General features: G+C 35.4%; 1 protein-coding gene across 3 annotated transcripts in view; it reads left to right on the forward strand.

Annotated features, from left to right (window-relative positions):
* NAPEPLD (N-acyl phosphatidylethanolamine phospholipase D) overlaps positions 1 to 13,451 on the forward strand; it is a 110,582-nt gene that overhangs the window by 14,519 nt on the left and 82,612 nt on the right. The window contains exons 2-3 of one of the 3 annotated variants that reach the window (XM_074193996.1): positions 9,879 to 9,950; positions 12,900 to 12,939. The gene's annotated coding sequence lies outside the window, so the exon portion shown is untranslated. Of the gene's footprint in view, positions 1 to 9,878; positions 9,951 to 12,899; positions 13,016 to 13,451 lie in introns of those variants that run through there. The other 2 variants (XM_074193995.1, XM_074193997.1) reach the window with 2 other exon arrangements.

The raw sequence follows: 13,451 nt of genomic DNA on the forward strand, positions 1-13,451 counted from the left end.
TTCTCCTGTTATTAGAGAACATAGTTTTCTGGCAGTTTTCATATTCCAGACTCTTCTTATTTCTTCACTTTTGTTCTAACTTCTGAAAAAACTATAGTAAACTTCATCTCCCAGTGCATCTTGTGCAAAATTGCTGATTCCTACTATTCCAATACCATTTTCAATTGATATCCACTCATGCATGTCGCTGAGCACTGGGACAGAGGGCCTGAGAGACACTGGAAACTGGGAGGGAGGGGTGCCTGGGCTGGGGTGGACCCAGAGGGGGTAAGACCAGAGACCAGGGAGCACACAGATGAGATGTGACCCACACACTGTGGTTGCTGGCAGCACCATCTTCTCCAAGGGTGGGCATCCCTATTTGCATTTATTCTTGCAAATACTTATTACTTCTGATAGAAGTTTATTAATGACAGAGACTATTTCATTATTGTCTTTACATTCCTCAGGCAAAATACTCAACACCTAGTAAATAGGTAATAAAAACTTTCATTGACTGATTGAAATAAGTGTATAAAGTATCTGATTCTCTCTCTATATATACACCTATATTTTCTTTGTGACTCAATATGTGATTGTAATACCTGGAACCCTTCTAACATATATTCCTACTAGAAAATTTACACTCATTTCATCTATAGTTCTTGAGTCTGTTACTTGTTAACTTTAACTTTGAACTAAGCCAATCAAAAAAGAACTCAGTTCAAAGTTAAAAAAATTAAGCAGCATAGCAAAATAAGGAACAAGTTTTCTCTACCATGTAATCATACCCATAAGAATATAATTTCTCACTGGTTATCACATGACCACAGAAAAAATATATATGACCTTGACACATATGGAGGACAGCTAGGTGGTGAAGCGGATAGAATTCCAGGCCCAGAGTCAGGAAGTCCTGAATTTGAGTGCAAGCTTGAGATATTTACTAGCTGTGTGACTATTTGCCTCAGTTTTCTCATTCATAAAATTAGTTGGAGAAGGAAGTGGCAAACCACTCTTGTGAGTTTGCCAAGAAAAACCAAAATGAGGTTCACAACAACAGGCACATATAGAAGAACAAGTTCTATGATAAAGGCTCTGGCAGAGTTACGCTCTGACCAATAGAGCCACTGATGGCTTTGTGCTTTTCTCTGCCACACTCTTCTACCCTCTGTTGGATGTTACATAACGCCAAATGGGCACCTTTGATTGTGTCGAACTGTGATGTTTGCTTAGGAGTATTTTTGCTACCATCTGTTGAGGTACATCAGATAATCATTTCTCCCTTTATGAGGAAGGGCTAAGATATTTTAGTCTATACAACTTAAGGCTTATTATGAAATATCATGATGTAGTTACATGAATAAATCTGGAACTTGTTTAGTGGTAGATATATTTTGGATAGCAGTACAGATTGTAATCAGTTTCCTTTAATGATTCCAAACTTCTTTCTGAAACAAAAGCTCATTTAGAAAATTTCATTTGGTTTTCTGTGGAAAACTAGTCTCCAGGGAATTAAAAATGAGTATCACTCAGAGGATCAAAAAAAAAAAAGAATATGGTGATAGTGGGCAGACCATAACACATACAAATTGGAGAATCTATAAAAGAAACAAAGTAAAAGTTGACAGTAAAGAAATGTGATTTAAAAAGATGACTCCATCTGTGATCTTATGGTGAGAATGAGAAATAATCAACTAATATGATATCAAGAGAATAAGAGAAGTCTTTAGTACATTGAATGGACACCTTGAAGTTAACCTTTTGGAGAACATGGATAAGAGTTTCATGGAAGGTGGGGATGAGCTGAGATCTGTATCATGGTCTAGACAGAAAAAATCTACACAGATGAGATCATAAATACCTTTAAGTCTTTTAGAGCTTATGGCTTTGACCACTATATTCAGTCAGGAAAGCCAGAAAAATCCAAATGAAGCCTTCAGGTCAGGAATGTATCTCTTTAAAAAAAAATGTTCTTTTGCTGTCCCAGCTCATTCTCTCTTGACCCATCTAACCAGAACGAAATTAGAAAAGTCCTTTTAAGTCTCGTCAAACCCTTGATTGTCTAAAGATAGCCCTCAAGTAACTTTGGAGATTCTACCTAACAAAGAGCTATGCAGGGCTAGACCTACAAAATTACTCACTGCCATCCCTGGTCACATAAATGTGGTTGGCATGCAAATCAATGTGAGGGTAAGGACAAAAGGTCTAGGGAAGTCATCCAGGATATTAACCTCCATTTTTGATCCTGGTTTTCTTATATTCCTGGTTTGATTATACAACCTTGAAAGTAATATATCTAGTTTTTATACCTCTATGAAGGATGGATATTTTTTGTGCCTCTGTCTGAAAAAAGTATATTTTTCTTTTTCATTGTTTCCCTCAAATATATCATTATATAATTTATTTAATAATCTCTATTATTTCTTCTGATATTTTGCTATCATATATTGTGTATTCCCCAAAAGCCACCAGAGGGCAGAGGGGGCAGAAGGGAAGGTCTGAGGAGTGTCATGGAATTTTAGATTTGAAAGATACCATGTTGGTAGCTGAATGAAAGTGACAGACTTAGAAAGAATTATGTAGGTCTAAACTTGGATTACTGGACCATACCCAATGCCTATTTAGGAAGCATATTAAAAAAATATGAAAAAATTCACCATTATGGGCAGAGCTAAGAGTAGCTTGAATTTGTATCAGGAAGACTAAAAGAGAGAAAGAGAAAAAAAAGGAAGAGGCAAAGATAGAAGAATATAGAAGAGGGTGAGAAGAGAGAAAAGGAAAAGAAAATGGCAAACTTTCAGGGTCCAGAATTTCAAATGAGAAAGACACAAGAATATTTGAAAGCCCTAAAAAGAAAGTATTTGCTCTAAGCACAAAGTTTCTATACTCACAGATGAAGGTAGGAGAAACAGATTAACAAAGACAGATAATTAAAGAATTACAGCTAATGGCAAGATGATTAGGAGTATGGAGAGAGAGACACACACAGAGACAGAAAGAAAAATACTTCAACTTTACAGTATTGGGTGCATAGGATGAAGATATGACAAATATAACAAACATTCCAGTACACATAGGAATATACTAGGTCAATGGGGGGAAAAACAGTTTAAGTTTAAATAAAAGTTGCCTCCAAGGAGCTTTGGTAATTATTAAGTGTCTGAGGACGGATTTGAACTCAGGTACTCCTGACTCCAGGCCCAGTGCTCTATCCACTGCACCACCTAGCCACCCCAGTGTGGGTGGTTCTAAATACATTTAAACTAAAACTGACTGAAATACCATCTCTTATTATATATATATATATACCCTATCCTGTCTCATCTAAGTGACATGGTGATGAGAGGCAAGCCAACAAAACAGATGGGTGTCAGAGAACTAGACAGACCATTAGAACAGTGGTTTCCCATTTTCTGCTTTAAAACTTTGGGAAAACCAAAAGTGAAATGATTCAGGGATTTCATTTTGATCTTTTAATGCAAAAAAAATATATAACCTGACTTAGACAATGAGTAAACATGCCTTCTTTTGATTGAACAAATAATTTTTCACAATATATATTGACTAAGACTGATTAATTTGGTTTTTGAAACCCATCACCTTTTCAACCCCCTCAATTGCCTCTCCCCTCTGTTTGAAGGGCTGGGAGGTGGTATTACTAAACTCCTCTGCAAATTTTCCTTTTGTTAAGAGATAGATTCTGAACTTTCCAAGTAACTCTACATTTTTTCACCAGCAGCTCTACTTGATTTGATCTCCCATAGAACTTTATAATCCCCTGGTGGTCTCCTCCTTTGCTTTTCAGCTTCCTTTGTGTATTATCTTCTTCCATTAGATTGTGTCCTCCTTGAAAGCAAGTACTGTCTTTTTTTTTTCTTTCCTGTTTCTCCAGGTCTTAGCAATAGTGCCTGGCATAGATATAGGAAGCATTTAATAAATGCCTATTGAATAGAATTGAATATATCAATTAAGATTTACCAAACATACCAAACAGGCATGTATATTGATGCATCTAGATGGTGCAGTGGATAGAGCCCAAGCCCTGGAGTCAGGAGGACCTGAGTTCAAGTTGAGGTCTCAGACATGATTTGTGACCTTGGAAAAATCACTTACCCCTGATTGTCTTGCATTCAGGACCATCTCCTGATTCATATCTGGCCACTTTCCAGATGACTCTGGAGGAGAAAGTGAACCTGGTGACTTAGCACAGCACCCCTTCACTCAAATCCAATTAATAGGCTTGTCATGGTATCACCTCCCTCTTGTCTTATCTTCTTCAAGAACTAAGGACAATATCATCAAGTGTGATTAATATAGAACATGCCTTCTTGGCTCCTCCTACAGCTTAGCATTATGGCAAATAGTAGGTGATTAACAAATTATTCACTACTCCCCCAGAAGATGGCTACTATGCCACAGGTTCTACTCTATCCCAAAACTTTAGTCCATCAACACTGTTGTGCTTTCCTGTTAACATTCGTTAGGTAACAATTAGCTCTTAGCAAAGGCATTTTATTTTAAATTTTATTTTTTCGAACTACATGCAAAAGTCAGTTTTCAACATTCAGCATTTTGCGAGCTTTTGAGTTCCACATTTTTATTACCCTCCCTTCCCTCCCCTCTCCCCAAGACAGTGAACAGTCTTATTTATGCTTATTGTACATATACAACCATGTTTAGCATATTTCCATATTAGTCATGTTGTGAAAGAAGAATTAGAACTAAGGGAGAAAAAAAAAACCATGTGAAAGAATGCACATAAAGAAGTTTTCAAAAGGGAGCATTGTATGCTTTGCTCTGCATTCAGACTATAGTTTTTTCCTGGATGTGGATGGCATTGTCCATAGCAGGTCTTTTAGGATTGTCCACGATCACTGAAAAACTGAGAGGAACTGCAGCCATCTGGCTATATTAATGTATACAAAGTTCTTCTGGTTCTGCTCACTTAGAGTAACATCAGTTCATATAAGTCTTTCCAGGCTTTTCTGAAGTCACGGGTCATTTATGATTTCTTGTAGAACAATAGTACTCCTTTACATTCATCTACCATAATTTATTCAGTCATTCCCCAATTGATGGACATCTCCTCAATTTTCATTTCAACAAAGGCCTTTATGAATTTGTTATAGAAATAAACAGAGGCAACAAAATATTCCTCCTCTCTTAAACATGGGGAACATTCACCCACAAAAACACATGTATAGCATTCATGGAAAGAATGGACTAAAACTTAGAGGAATAATGGGAATAAGTCACATACACAGGGAATACACATTACTCTTTCAGGACTGATATATTTTAAAGTCTCCTCTAGAGAAACCCTCACAAATCTCACTTGCTAGAACTACTATATTTCCTTGAAAATAAGACAGGGTCTTATATAAATTAGTACTCCAAAGGATGCATTAGGGCTTATTTTCAGGGATCTACATTTATTCATGTACAAAAAATCTACTTTAAGTATTAATGTCAGTATTATTTATAATTTATTTTACATCAATATTATTATAATTCAGTATGTCCATTGTATGTTTCAGCAGACATACTCAGTGCATCCATCTGGCTGACGATCTTAACTGGGGCTTATTTTGGGAGTAGGGCTTATATTATGAGCATCATGAAAAAAAAACATGCTACAGCTTATTTTCAGGGAAATATGATGGCAATTTCTTGAATCCATAGTAGGTCCTCTTCTCTGCTTCCAGAGGTTATGTACCTTTAAACTATATCTGGCCTTAAGTGACTGCCTCTCTGTATCTGTGTTGTTTTCAATTTGTATCACAGTTCCTTCAAATATGCCTTGAATTTTCTCAAACTGACTCTCCAATTACTGGATAAGGTATCTTCTTCTGGAGTATGTGGTAGCTCCTGGTCTTAACTTGCTTTATTTATATAGGCCCAAAGATTATGACTGATTTTCTTAGTCTATCAATAGATGTTTTCTGTATGACATCAGTTTCCAAGGCTTTATGATTCTGTCAAGGTGATTGAGAAATTTCTTCCCACCTTATTGTGGGATTACAGAAAAACTCTTGAACATCTCCTTTACAGATAAAACACATATTTATTTAAAAGTATTATTGAATTCTTCAGAGGATCATAGATTTAGGGGAGAACCAAAACCTTAGAGAATTAGTACAATCTTCTCAGTTTTCAAATGAAGAAGCAGATGAGTAACAGAACCAAGATTCAAACACAGGTTCTATGAAGTCATAGCCAATATACTTCCATGTCATAAAATCTTCCTCAATTCATATTCCTCAATAAGTCAGAATGTTAGTTTCTGACATAGCTCTGAGATATGAATTTAGATTTATGGGAGTCCAGAGAAGCTATAAACTGTGGGTCATACCTAAAAGAGGAGCTTTACATTGTTTTTACATTGTAGGATAAAGATCAAGGTAAAGTTTAAAAATTTTTTCCCTCAGGCAACAGATATTAAAATTGTAAGTCCTATTATATGGGGGTCCTTATAATTTTTCTACCTTAAGAAAGATGTCCTCATATGAAAAAAGGTTGAGAATCACTTTAGTAAGAGGGTTGGCTGTTTTGGGCAGAAAAGAAGTAGAAGTCTGGGTCCATTCCATTTCTTTGAATTTAACCTTTAATCCCTAATTCCTCCTTTGTGTGTGTGTGTGTGTGTGTGTGTGTGTTTAGGTTTTTTACAAGGCAGTGGGGTTAAGTGGCTTGCCCAAGGTCACAGAGCTAGGTAATTATTAAGTGTCTGAGGCTGGATTTGAATTCAAGTACTCCTGACTCCAGAGCCAATGCTCCATTCACTGTGCCACCTAGCCACCCTGCTTTTTTTTTAAGTGAACTCAGATTTATTAGGGAGACCTCCTGTGTAGTGACATTGGTCTTTTGGTTCCTCTTTTTAGTTCCTAATCAGAATCTATAATTTTGCCTTCAGAATTTGGTTCTGTAGGATTATGGTCTATTCAAACCATGGGATCATATCTATCTTTCCTTCTCCAAAAATCTTTTGTATGCTTTGAATCTTATAGGGAAGGTAATCAGTCTCCAGTTTGGGGGGAAACTGGAGCTGACTTTATTTTCCTATTCGTTTTAGAACTTTAGTTTCTCCTTCCCTCTTAGAACAATTAATTTGGGAATCACAAAGAATTTTTCACTGTGATCAAGATCATTGATCTAGATCAAGAAGTGATCCCAGAAAAATAAAATGTAGCCATAAAATGAAATCCAATACTTGCTATTTTAGAGATGAGAAAATTGAGGCCAGCAGTGTTCAGTGATTCATCTAAGGTCACACAGATAGTATTAGAGTTGAAATTTCAAGACAAATCTTCTGATTTCTCAAGGTGAACCCTGGAGTCACTTTCCCTCTTTCCTCTTCTCAGCTTCCATTCCTTCTATGAGGAAGTTCCAGAACTGGGGTTACTGACACCTCATTCTGGCGTCTGATCACCACTACCATCACCACCACCACCTCTCATTTCTAAAACTAGGTACTTATAATGGCCTCACTTAGCCTGACATAACTGACATGGGCCTTTACCTTGATCTTTATCCTACAACATAAAAACAATGTAAAACTCCTCTGTTAGGTATGACCCATAGTTTATAGCTTCTCTGGACTCCCATAAATCTAAATTCATATCTCAGAGCTATGTCAGAAACTAATATTCTGACTTATTGAGTATATTTGAATCTGTATTATTTTGACTTTCCCTTTAAGTATTCATTTTTCTTTCCATAGGCATCATACAAATTGGGGGAAAGTTTCTATTAATATCCACATAAAGAATAGACAAGAGACATGTACCCAAGTCAGTTCAGAAAGGAAATATATGTCCTATTTACCAGTAAATGTCATTCTTCAACTCACCAGAATGGTTCCATTTTAGCTATCAAAAAAAGGATTTGTGATAACAATGGTCAGAGTCTTAACATCTTTTCATTGAGGTTTATGGTCAGTGAAAAGCTCTACAATTAAACAAACTGGAGTCTATTAATTTTTTGGCTGTTATTTTGTTTTCAATTAAATGCAAAGATAATTTTCAACATTCTTCGTTTTGTAAGCTTTTGAGTTCCACATTTTTCTTCTCTCTTCCTTTTCCTTCCCCCTCCCCATGACAGCAAGTAATTTGGTATGGGTTGTAGATGTATGGTTGTGTTTAACATATTTCCTTTTTTATCATATTGCAAAAGAAAAAAAAACCAGAACTAAGGGGAAGGGGAACCATGAGAAAAAAGAATATAAAATAAGTTTTAAAAAGTAAATATAGTATGCTTTGATCTGCATTTAAACTCTAAACTTTTTTCTATGGATGTGAATGGCATCTTCTAGCATTGTCCTTCATCACTGACCTGACCAAAACACAATGTTGCAGTTAATGTGTATAATATTTTCCTGGTTCTGCTCACTTCACTTAGCATAAGTTCATACAAGTCTTTTCAGATTTTTTTCTGAAATCTTCCTGCTCATTATTTCTCACAGAACAACAGTACTCTATCACATTTATATATCACAATTTTTTCAGCTATTCTTCAATTGCTGGGTATCCCCTCAATTTCCAATTCTTTGCCGCCACAAAAAGAACTGCTGTAAATATATTTGTACATATGGTCTTTTTCCCCTTTTATGATCTCTTTGGAATATAGACTGAGTAGTGGTATTGACGGATTAAAGGATAGGTACAGTTTTATTGCCCTTTTGACATAGTTCCAAACTGCTCTCCAGAATGGTTGGATTGGTTCACGACTCTTATTGTCTCAGTTTTCCCACAATATTTAGCATTTTCCTTTCTTGTCATTTTAGCCAATCTGATAGGTGTGAGTTGGTATCTCAGAGTTGTTTTAATTTGTATTTCTCAATACATGAATATGAATAATTATTTAGAGCATTTTTTGTATGATGATAGCTTTAATTTCTTTTGATTGCATTGGTTTTATTTATCTTATGCACTACTTTTCTTGTGTAATTCCTTGTTAATAATATAGTTTGGCATATTCAGTAAGTTTGATGTCAATGGCAAAAAGGAGCATCTGAAGGACCTCAACATGTATACAAAATCTCTCTAACATCTGGACTCAATTCTGACATCTCCAATGACAAAGGCAAACACATTTTGGTTAGCATGTGTGTCTCTGGTTTATATCTGGCTCATTATTTATCATCAGGGTTGTCACAATTTTCTTTGTTATATTTGTCAAGAAATCTTATATAATTTCAGCACGTGCATGGAGATTTGTTGGAGCACGATCTTCAAGGAAGCATTTTGTTCTACCATTTAAAACCCCTTTAAAAACTAAAAACAATCTAAACATTGTGGGATCTTGTATTCTTTACAACTTCACAATTGCATGATGGCAATGATATGTTCTGCTGTAGAATATTACACAAGAAAGTCTGCCTGTTCCCTTCTCATTCTTCTATCAAGGATAGCCTTGAAAACCATGTACATTATCATGATGAGATTTTTGTAGAGGTGAGAAATTAGGTGTATGAGTTGGTACTTAATGATACTTTTTTTCTGCCACCATTTTGAGTATTATTAATAATAATAATAATAATAATCTTTTCCTTTTCAAGAATTTGATATCTTCCTTCTTTTCAGCTAATAATTCCTGGGTCTGTGTATTTATTTTTAGAATAATACTTTGAATTCTTTAAATAAGAGAAAAGTAGGCACACACAATAGATATTACTTTTTACATTACAAAATGTCATTTTCATCTTTCTAGCTTATCTTTTGACATTCTGGTAAATATTATAGTGGAAGTATGATCTCATGCCTAGAAGAATGAAATTACTGTTATGATATATATATATATATATATATATATATATATATATATATATATATATAAAGCTTTAGTTATAGCTTTTCTTTCCTTTTGTAAGCTGCTTTCTAATGTTGCTGTTGTTCTTTCAGGTGACATCGAGCAGACTCTTGAAGGCATCTGTCTCTCCAACTATTAACTCTGAAAGACTCATCTCTAGGGAGGTGAGTTGGACTGGGAAGTATTTTTTTTACTAGTACCTTTCCTGAAGGATATATTAATATTGAAAATTGAATACTATAAACACCTTTCTGAGTCATGGGCTTTATTTCTTAATTCCATTTTTCTTCCCTAAAACATAATTTTATAAAGCTTCTCTTGTTCTTTGTTGTCAGAAGGAAAAACTGGTGATAGAGATAAAAGGTAGCCAGCATAATTCTGGTTTTTTTTCTAAACTCAATAAGAACTCAGAAAATTTGAGGGCTGGAAGATTACTTTAGAGATCATTCTAGTCTTAACCTGGAGTATCTAGGGGTGGCATCCATGGAGAAATTTCAAGGGAGACATGAACTTGGATAAGAAAACAAAATTACATCTTTATTTCAATATATTGACTTTGTTTGTAATCCTGTTTGTTTTTATAATTATTCTGAGAAGGAATTCACAGGCTTTATAAGACTTTAAAAGGCATTCATTGCACAAAAAAGGTTAAGCTCCTGTTCTAGTTCAACCCTCTCATTTTAAAGATGAGAAAGGTGAAACTCAGAGGTTGAATGATCTGTTTGAGATCACATAGCTAATTAGAAATAAGACCAGGTCTAGAACTTTCCCCTAATCTTTCCACTAGAAGAAGGAATTTTTTGATTGCTAGCTAGCCCTGTTTTTTCAATTCCTAGACTGCTTCTGAGTGTAAGTGATCTATAAAACTTTAAGGATAATCAAAATGTATCAATCGCTGGTTGACTGATAGTTAGCTTTCTCTATGCCCTTAGCTTCTGGCCTTCCCTTACTTGAACTTCCTCAACCAAGAGGAGCCTAAGAAAGGCAGAGCTCTTACCTCTCTAGAGATATGGGTTCCTCAGTAAGCATTCTTTAAATGTAATTCCTCTGAAGTTTTAATATACATTATTTGGGAATTTTATTAATATTATTTTATTACTATTTTCAAAAAATATTCTTATTAGTGACCAACCACTCCTAGAGAATTGTTGGAATGTACCTTTCATCTGGTGAAAGACATTTCAAAATTAGTGATATTTTGAAGGGAGAGAAAAGTAAACATCATTGTGTATAATACTAAGTATGTATGTGGTCTAGCTGTAAAATAGAACAAAAGGATAAACAAGGCCCAGTTCAGTCAAGTGACAGTCTGAAATAGCCATGAATAAAATGCAGAGAATGCATTGTGCAGGCTGTACCATGCAATAAGGCTTGCTAGACAATTTGTATGGGGGGGGCTTGCTAAAAATGGAACACAGAACAATGCCTTTTCATTGTCGAGGGAACAGAATTTCACAGCTTTTTTTTTTCTGTAGATAGACTAGGTTGGTTAGAAATCCTGTTTTTCTTTTATATGAGGAGAGTAGCAAAGTGTATATATATATATATATATATATATATATATATATATATATATACACATATACATATATATATATGTAATGATCATTTATTACTTTTTATCTCCTTTTGCTCTAGTTCTGTGATTTCAGCTCTATGGGAAACTTTGCATTTCTCTGAAGCTCCCATGAACTAATACAGACTAGTAACTTGTCTGTAATTTGGAGAGCTAATAGTTTGAGAAGTTATTTGTTGAACACACTGGTTTTGGGATCAGAGAATCTGAGGCTAGATCCTTTCTTTGTCATTTGACATATGAGTGACTATATCAATGCACTTAGCTCTTCTGGAGCACAGTTTTCTCATTTGTGATATGAGGAAGATGAAATTCAGAGGAGTCAGATGATCTGTCTTAGTTGATCAGAAAGAAATAGGGCCCATCTTGAACCAGGTCTTTTTTTACTTTTCAGCGAGAAAACCTAGAAAAACTTCAGCTAACCTTTCCACTAGAAGTTACTACTTCCTGGCTGCTAGCTAACTCTCTTTATCTTCAACTAATAGACTCTCAAATGACTAGATAATCTCTAGGGTCTTCCAGCTCTAAATCCTGAGTTCAAATGTGACCTCAGACAATTTACTGTTTGTGTGACCCTGGACAAGTCACTTAACCTGTTTGTCTCAGTTCCTCACCTGTAAAATGAGCTGCAAAAGGAAATGGCAAACTACTCCAGTATGCTGATCAAGAAAACCTTAAATGGACGAGACTGAAGAATAACAAATGAATTAAAAGTTTTCTGACTTAAGAGATTTAAAAAAACCACCCCCCCCCATTTTCTATGGTGTCACAGATACTATGTGAGAGAAACAAGAACCTAGACCTAACTTCTAGGCAGGCCCTCTATCAACTTTGCCACTCTGCACCTTTATTTATTGTTTATATAATTAATTTTGTTTTCATGGTGAATTGGATGACTATTCTTTCTTAGGTTTTTAACCTTGTGTGCATGCATTTGTTTATCTTTAAGCACCTGTTCTAATATCCAGATGGAGCACAGAGTTTGTGTAGACTGTCTTAGCATATGATATGTTGGTGGGAATGAGTGTAAGAACCAATCTGTATGTATTGAAGATTGTCCCTTTTTTTGTAGTAGTGGTTGGGGCATGTGAAGTATTAACAGTAATCTAGGTCACTACTTCTGTTTTTATTTCTGGGGCTGTGTTTACTTTCTGAGCCTCTGGCAAAAAGGTAAATTGTTAGCTCCACCCAGACTCAGTCACTGCCGGAGCATACTACAACTAATAGCCAGCTATTAGGGAAATTCTAACCTGGGGAATCATAGGATCATAAGGAAATTTAGAACCCAAACAGTTCAAATCCTTTATTTTACAGATAAGGAAATTGAGACTTAAAGAGATGAAATGATTTGTCCAAGGTTACACTAGTAGTGAGACAGGCATGATAAAGCCTGCACTTGCCACCATCCTTATGCAAATAAGAGAAACCCAACTTTTATTACTTAACAGTGTAGTTACTTTTACTGTACAAAATGGACTGTCTTGCAGCTTCCTGAAGTTATCTCTATATTTTGTTCTTTTATTTCCTGCCATAACAGAACAATTCTCTGCCCTCCCTTGAGAGACACTTGGCTTCAGGTAAGGAAAGGAAAAGTTGGCAGGTGGAAAGGGTCAGGACTTGGGGTCGGGAGAGATTCATCCTCTGACAATTAAGGTAGCCCTCAAACTCACCACTCCAGTTACATTGTTTGTAAAATAAAGATAGTAATAGAGAAAGTTGTTGTGAGGATTAAATGAGGTAATGTAAATGTATTATTTAAGGTAACATAAATAACTGTCAGCTATTATTATCCTTTGGGATCACAGCCGCTCAGTCTAATTCTGGCAATCTTAAACATATCTTTTCAGGGAATTTGACAGAGCTCTGGTGCAGCTTCCTAGTTTCAACACCACAGGAAAGAAAAAAATGTTAATTTAAATGAGAACTGTATGATCTGGGAAACTGTAACATCTGTTAAAATGGTAGAACACTTCCAGAATAATAAACACTGTGACCATTAATATTTAATAATTACTTCATACCACAAGCTTCACAAACTTCAGATGAAAATGTCTCTTCTTTCCAACTGAGCATATAGTAGAGTTGTCAA

Source organism: Macrotis lagotis, chromosome 7 (genome assembly GCF_037893015.1).
Source record: "Macrotis lagotis isolate mMagLag1 chromosome 7, bilby.v1.9.chrom.fasta, whole genome shotgun sequence".
In the NCBI taxonomy this organism is placed as follows: Eukaryota; Metazoa; Chordata; class Mammalia; order Peramelemorphia; family Peramelidae; genus Macrotis; species Macrotis lagotis.